Genomic DNA, 6,579 nt, shown 5'->3' on the forward strand with positions numbered 1-6,579 from the left:
CATGGCAGTGCAGCTTTCCTGTTCCTGAACTAACTTTCATGTTTAACTTCTATGCCCAATGCTCCCGAATTCAACTTCAAAACTGCTAAAAGACCAAAATGAACCGTCCAAAGGTCTCGATCTCTGACTCCAACGAATGACAGGGGTAGAATAGAAAAATCTAGTCTCGTTGGTCACAATCATGCATCTTCCAACATTTTTAGGCCCTTATCAGTTCTTCTTAAAGACAGACATTTGAAGACCCGCTTTGATAATTCTCAAACAGTGGGGGGTTGTCTGTGAGGGCTGTCATGGAGTTAATTGGTTGGTAATATGACAATGGTCCAATCAAGCAGCATGGGGGCAGAAAGCAATTTTCGTTTTCAACATTTTATCACAGTCTGAGGATGCGTGCTTAATTCTCTTTGTATTAATATTGTTGATCATAATTTCCTTTTTTATTTTCAATCTCTCAATGTGATCTGGGCACCCTGATATCTGTCTCATTAAGTTTGTCTCAGGTACTGACTACATTTGAACCTGCAAGTCAGTGCTGATACATCAGCTGTTCAGGAATACCATCCATCCATCCATCCATCCATTTTCTTCCACTTCACCTGTTAAGGGTCACGGGGGGGGGGGGGCTGGAGCCTATCCCAGCAGCCTTCAGGCGAGAGGCGGGGTTCACCCTGGACAGGTCACCAGCAATGTTCCCTCTAAACTGCGCGCTTGCGCAGCGCTCGCACATTCTCAGCGAACAAGAAAATCTCTGCAGCGCGTCGACTCAGTGAGTGACAGGTGTCCAGCCAATGATACGATACAGTTCACTTAGGCTACGCAGCCAATCACAGCATTGGCAGTTCCTGCGTATGTGCCCCGCTCGTACGCGGCGTGGATCGTGCAGGTTAGCTAGCCGACAACAGTGCGGCGGAGATAAGAGACGGCGACGGGCCAGAGCTGGTAGCCCAGCGGTCGAGAGGTAAACCATCGAAAATATTAAAAGTAAACTAATAGAAATTGCTGCTGTAATGTGATTCTTTTAATAAGCCATGTACCTTGCTGTGCTCCCAGGTGTTGAACAGGTGTGTGCTAAGCCTGCTCGACTCATGTTGCTCACAGTGATCCTCAGTGTGCGCCCAGACACATGAGACGTTAGAGGGAACGTCGGTCACCAGTCCATCACAGGACCAACACATAGAGACAGACAACCATTCACACTCACAGTCACACCTACGGTCAATTTAGAGTATCAATCAGCCTCGTCCCCTCTTGATGTCTTTGGACTGTGGGAGGAAGCTGGAGTACCAGAGAGAACCCACACAGGAACAGGGAGAACATGGAGACTCCACACAGAAAAATGCTGTGCTGGAGCGGGGGCTGGAACCTGGAACATTCTTGTTGTGAGGTGACAGTGCTGACCACTGCACCATTGTGCAGCTCTAAATTAGTTATATATAATCCAAATGCCTCATTACTTTGTCTTGTTGTCTATTTATTTCCTAAGATTAATTGTAATAGAATTTTGAAATATATATGTGTGTGTGTGTGTGTGTGTGTGTGTGTGTGTGTGTGTGTGTATGTATTCATTGAACAAAGAACTGACTTATTGGTATTTCCAAGACCTCTGCAGCCTTGTATAACACAATCTTTTACATAGAAGGCTCACTGTTACCGTCTTTGACATGACATTAATCAAACAGAGCAATGTCAAATCATGCTAGTAAAAGTATTAATGTCAAGCAACACCTACTAAACTAGCTAATTATGACCCTTTTATCGAAGTTGTCAAGGTTTGTGGTCTGTAGGCAGAACTTAGCTTGAGTTTGCGCCATTCCTCGAAATTTTGTCTTGTTTTCGTCCTGTCTTTTTTTTTCTACGGCTTAAAAAAATATTGTAAAAATAGTAGCCTTCTTTAGAGGTGTATAGTATGTACGTATTATTTTTTAACTTTTCATAAATTAGACAAAATGTTTCCCACTGCTTGTATCTTTGCAATAAGCTAGCTTACTAGCTAACCAGCTCACTCCAACACCTCGCACCACTCTTAGCCTACAGACCTGATATCAGTGGACTCAGCAACATCTCGTCCTGCCAGAGCAGATGAATGAGTGAAAACGTCCTTTCGTTATATCCAGTAGCTTCCTGATAATGTCTGTGTGACCAAACTAGCCTATCTAGCACCTAAAAGATTCCTCATCAATTTTTTTTACCCCTGATATTTATAGAACAGACAGTAACTGGGGGGAAGAGTTTTTTAAAATCCAAATAAAAAGGATAATTGGGAGAAAAAGTGCTCATCGTGAACTAGATGTTTTTACAATAGTGGGTGGCATGGACGTAGTTAATCTTTGATAAAGTAGCATTTGGTCTGGACAGTGAATACCAGTTATGTAACTTCCAAACTTTAACAAGTTATTTAAAAAAAAAAGTGTTTTAAACAGGTTTTGGACTTTAATTAGAACGTTAAAGTCCAGAGACAGTGGAAGAAAAACTTTAATTGCTCTTACACCAATCTCAGTTGAAGCACTAAGCTGTTTAAGAGCACAAAAGGGTTGAACATTCACTTTGTCGGCCATAACTGTGACTTTATTGGTTGGGCAGTTATACAGGAACCTGAGGTCAATATCCCAAAGTGAGCTTTGCACAGAGAGCTCTGTGTTTGGTGTTCTGATAAGGCTGGAGGGCAGAATAATAGACAAACATTAAGTCCTTCGCCAAACTTGCCAGCATGTTTTTATGTGGAGCCCTTCCTGCTGCTCGCCCCCAGCACGACTTGACTCACCGGTAAATATTTAGTCAATGTTTAAATGAGGAAATGCAAGCAGAAATGTGGTCTGCTTCTCTGAATCAACTGACATGGCTGCTGGCATTCACTGTAGATTATGAAGTGTAATGTTCCTGTTCTGAGTGTGATATAAAAGTTCCTGTGTAATCTGCCGAAGTTAAGGGCAAAACTAATCTTACTCTCTCCTACTTATATTTGTAGAGCTGTTCAAGGGATTTTATGTTTCGTGACAGTTTTGTTGTTTGTCTGTTTTTTTGTCCTGCGCTCCTCTAAGGGATTCCTGTTGTTTAAACTGTGTACTGTATAAGCCTGAAACGGGCCTGGCGCCAGGGTGAAGTGACTCAGGGAGCACTTTAAAACGGTGAGGGTGCAAATCTTTTTATATAGTAGGTTAACTTCCCGCTCTGCCTATTTCTACATTTATTTATTTATTTTTTCATACTGCAGGTGACAGTTAAGTGGTGGTTTGGGAACAATGCCCTTCTTCACCTTTTCTCTGTGTTTGAGCATCAAGGCTAAAATATGAAATAGAATCATTTGGGGCAGGTTGCCAGGTTGCCACCAAAATTTGGCTTGGGACTGCAAGCAGGTTGATTGGACCATGCAATGACTTCTATGTAAAGCCTAAATAACAAATAACACGAAACAAATACAAATGATTTTATGGTGAAGTCACTGTTAGTTATTGTACCCTCGCACAATTTAGGGAATTAAAGCACTTGGAATGAAGGTAGTTTTGTAGTTGCAGAAGCTGTAAGTTGTGGTTAGAGGGCAGTCACATCCATTTATTATGAACTGATTTAATTATACATCTGCACATTTAGTACATTTATCATGACATAGACAGGCAAAGGGCGCGCTCCATTACAAGGCTGATGGTGTTGCAAGAAAACAAAATGACACAAGAAACAGTCTTGAAATTCACTCCAGAATCTGGTCCATCCATCCATCCATTTTCTTCCGCTTGTTCCTATTAAGGGTAGGGGGGGGGGGGGGGGGCTGGAGCCTATCCCAGCGGCTATGGGCGAGAGGCAGGGTTCACCCTGGACAGGTCGCAGAATCTGGTGCTAAAACTAAAATCAACATTTAGCAACAAGGACGTGTATTATTCAGCGTGTGTACTGTCCTACCTTTGTTAGGCTGAAATAATTGGATCCATTTGTCACCTGCAGCTTTTACTCTCATCACTTCTTTTCTGTTCAGTCTCTATTCAAACAAAAGAAAAGCTCGATACGAAGTGAAAGAATCACAAAATCTATGAAGGCGAATTTGCAACTTTTCAAGGAGCTGCTCAATCAGACAGACTCCCCCCCCCCCCCCCCCCCCCCCCCCCCCCCCCCACAAATCCTAGCAGGAGGGCCTGTTGCAGAGTTGCAGGCCTCAGCAGGAGCACTGAGTGCAGGACATGTTGTAATTGAGTCTCCTGGAATGATGCATCCTTTCCTAAAACAACATTCCCCGATATAACAGATATTGTCTCTGCCAGTGCGCCTATGAATGAAATCGGGTCAGCGTTATAAAGACAATCCAACACCACAGAACCTCATAAAACTTGAGATGGAAATCCGATGGTCATACAGCTGTGGATGGTTAGCGTTGCTTTTGCTTCTCAGTGTGTAGTGACCTCTTCACAATCCGATGAATGTCTGCTCAAAGGAAAGAAGAACATAGTGTCACGGAGTTACAATCCCAGGAATTTGGGGAATGTGGTGATATCTTACTAAAAACTCTATTAGACACTTGAATGTTTTGACCTGCTAAAATCCCAGAACATGAATTAATAGATAATGCAGCGACAGAAGGCTTTGACTGGGAACTTACAGTAACTGGAGTCTTAAGCAGCTGGAACTTGTCACTGCAGCGGCAGTTATTCCATGTTGAGTCATCATCTGGATTTAGGCAGAAGCAGGGTGGGCCTGAAACAAGCAACAATATGATGAGTTCTAACCATGTTTGAGAGCTTTGTAATGCCACCAGAAGGAATATTTGCCAATGATTCAAAATAAGCCTCTGATTTGATTTTGCTCAATTGAAGGCACAAGAATTTAAACAATACTGGGCTCATATTTCTTATGAATTATATCAATAAATGCCATCTCTATACGTAGGAACAGACTCAATCAGCGTTATGTAGTGTGAGCCTGTGAGGAACTATCTTGATTCCAACACATAACATGTATATTTCCATTGCCTAGAGTTCTAGTACTTTTAAATCAAACTAGAATAAGAAAAAAAAAATCCTTCAAGATAACCAATAAGAGTGGTCTGTGCTATGGCCTGTCCTTTATCATCTCACCTTCTACCAGCCGTTCTATTTTTAAGCCACTATAACACCTGCAGCTGAATCTAGATGGTCTCTCTCACCTCTGAGGGTTTGAGAGAAGAGCCAATTCATCACATTTATTTAGCCTTTTTTTTAGGTCCCTAGAGTCTGTGAATAAAGGAAAAGCTGAAAGTTGAAACCTTCCTGAGTTTGAGGTAGTTCCCCCCCCCCCCCCCCCACACACACACACACACCACCACCACCACCAAGAGCAGCTGAATAGAAGAGTGCTGCTGTTTCACACAGTTGGTGGTAAACACACCAGTCCCATTCATGCTGGGAGGCTGAAACTGAACCTGTGCTCCCAGTAAACCCATATTGCCTCAGATACTGATTGGAACTTGCGTCGGTTTCAGACGTAAAATAATCTGTCCTGGAACTCTGGTTATCTGTTTATAGCCTCCTTTTTCACCGCTCCAGCCTCCTGGAACAAAAGCCTTCTTCAAACATGAAGAAGTCTCAGCAGTAGACCAGCCCTGACATGAATTAACTGTATTTATTTAAGTGTCGTGCGCTGCTTGTGGTTCCAAACACGTATGCCACAGTAACAACAGACAGCCACGTGACAAATCATCCCATCATTGCACTGTCAATGTGTCATCACAGACCCTGGTGCTCTTCCTTGTTAGAGACTTAGGTTTACATGAAAAAGATATTTAGAAGAAGTTTGTATTTAAAGGATCCAAACTAAATAATGTTTGCTTTCAGATATAATCTATGGTTGTTGTTGTTGTTTTTTTTAGCAAATCTAAATTTACCGCACAATAAACTCATGGTACAGTTTTAGTTCTGGTGTTTCACAGTTAAAGTTCGATTGATTTGATTCAATATTCACCTTTAGTTTTGCAAATTTGGCTGTTTCTCTGCGATCAGGTCAGCGTCGACTGCGCACGACACCGTATTTAAATTCATATAATCAATCAATATTCTGTGGTTGGCCTGCTTCTTAAATTATTTAAGGAGAGATGCCCTCTAAACATCGGAGTCAAAACATCCTTAACAGCATTTTCATTGCAGATAATTAGAATGTATATCTTCACTTTCGATATTTAAACTTCCTCCCAAAAGGGTATCGGAGGTAAACTAACTTTCCTTCAGTTTCTACTGTTTAGAGCACCTTTGTCACAGGAGATGAACTCCGACTGCACCGATGCTACAAATTAATGCAACAGCACATCGCCTCACTCTACAGCCCATGACATGTACCTTTCTAAAAAAATTCACATTCAGTACGCACACAATCAAAGAGCTGTTCAGAGAGATCAAGAAGCCTCCCACAGATGCATTTCTATCGAGGCCAGAAATACTCCCATATGATGTGAAGAGATTAGTTATGGAAATTTAGCAGGAGACAGCATTGTGTCAGATGGCCCTCGGAGAATGCACGGCCAGCGCTTTCTCATGTTCTGAATGGACTTGAATACAACCAGATTTCTATGCGCTTGGTTTCATTGTTCTTACCGAGCGCCTATTTTCAATTGAGTCAAACATG

At 42.1% G+C, this 6,579-nt stretch overlaps 1 protein-coding gene and 1 long non-coding RNA gene across 2 annotated transcripts in view; one reads left to right on the forward strand and one right to left on the reverse strand.

The window, feature by feature from the left end:
* sntb1 (syntrophin, basic 1) overlaps positions 1 to 6,579 on the forward strand; it is a 44,519-nt gene that overhangs the window by 15,644 nt on the left and 22,296 nt on the right. The window lies entirely within an intron of this gene.
* Positions 4,127 to 6,579, reverse strand: part of LOC147253587 (uncharacterized) — a 20,787-nt gene continuing 18,334 nt past the window's right edge. Inside the window, exons 2-3 of the long non-coding RNA XR_015118563.1 lie at positions 4,586 to 4,680; positions 4,127 to 4,410 (exon numbers count right to left, since the gene is read on the reverse strand). This is a non-coding gene — a long non-coding RNA (uncharacterized LOC147253587). The remainder of the gene's footprint in view (positions 4,411 to 4,585; positions 4,681 to 6,579) is intronic.

This window comes from Aulostomus chinensis, chromosome 11 (assembly GCF_037954235.1).
Source record: "Aulostomus chinensis isolate RoL2024-O1b breed Wild chromosome 11, RoL_Achi_v1.0, whole genome shotgun sequence".
NCBI lineage: Eukaryota > Metazoa > Chordata > Actinopteri > Syngnathiformes > Aulostomidae > Aulostomus > Aulostomus chinensis.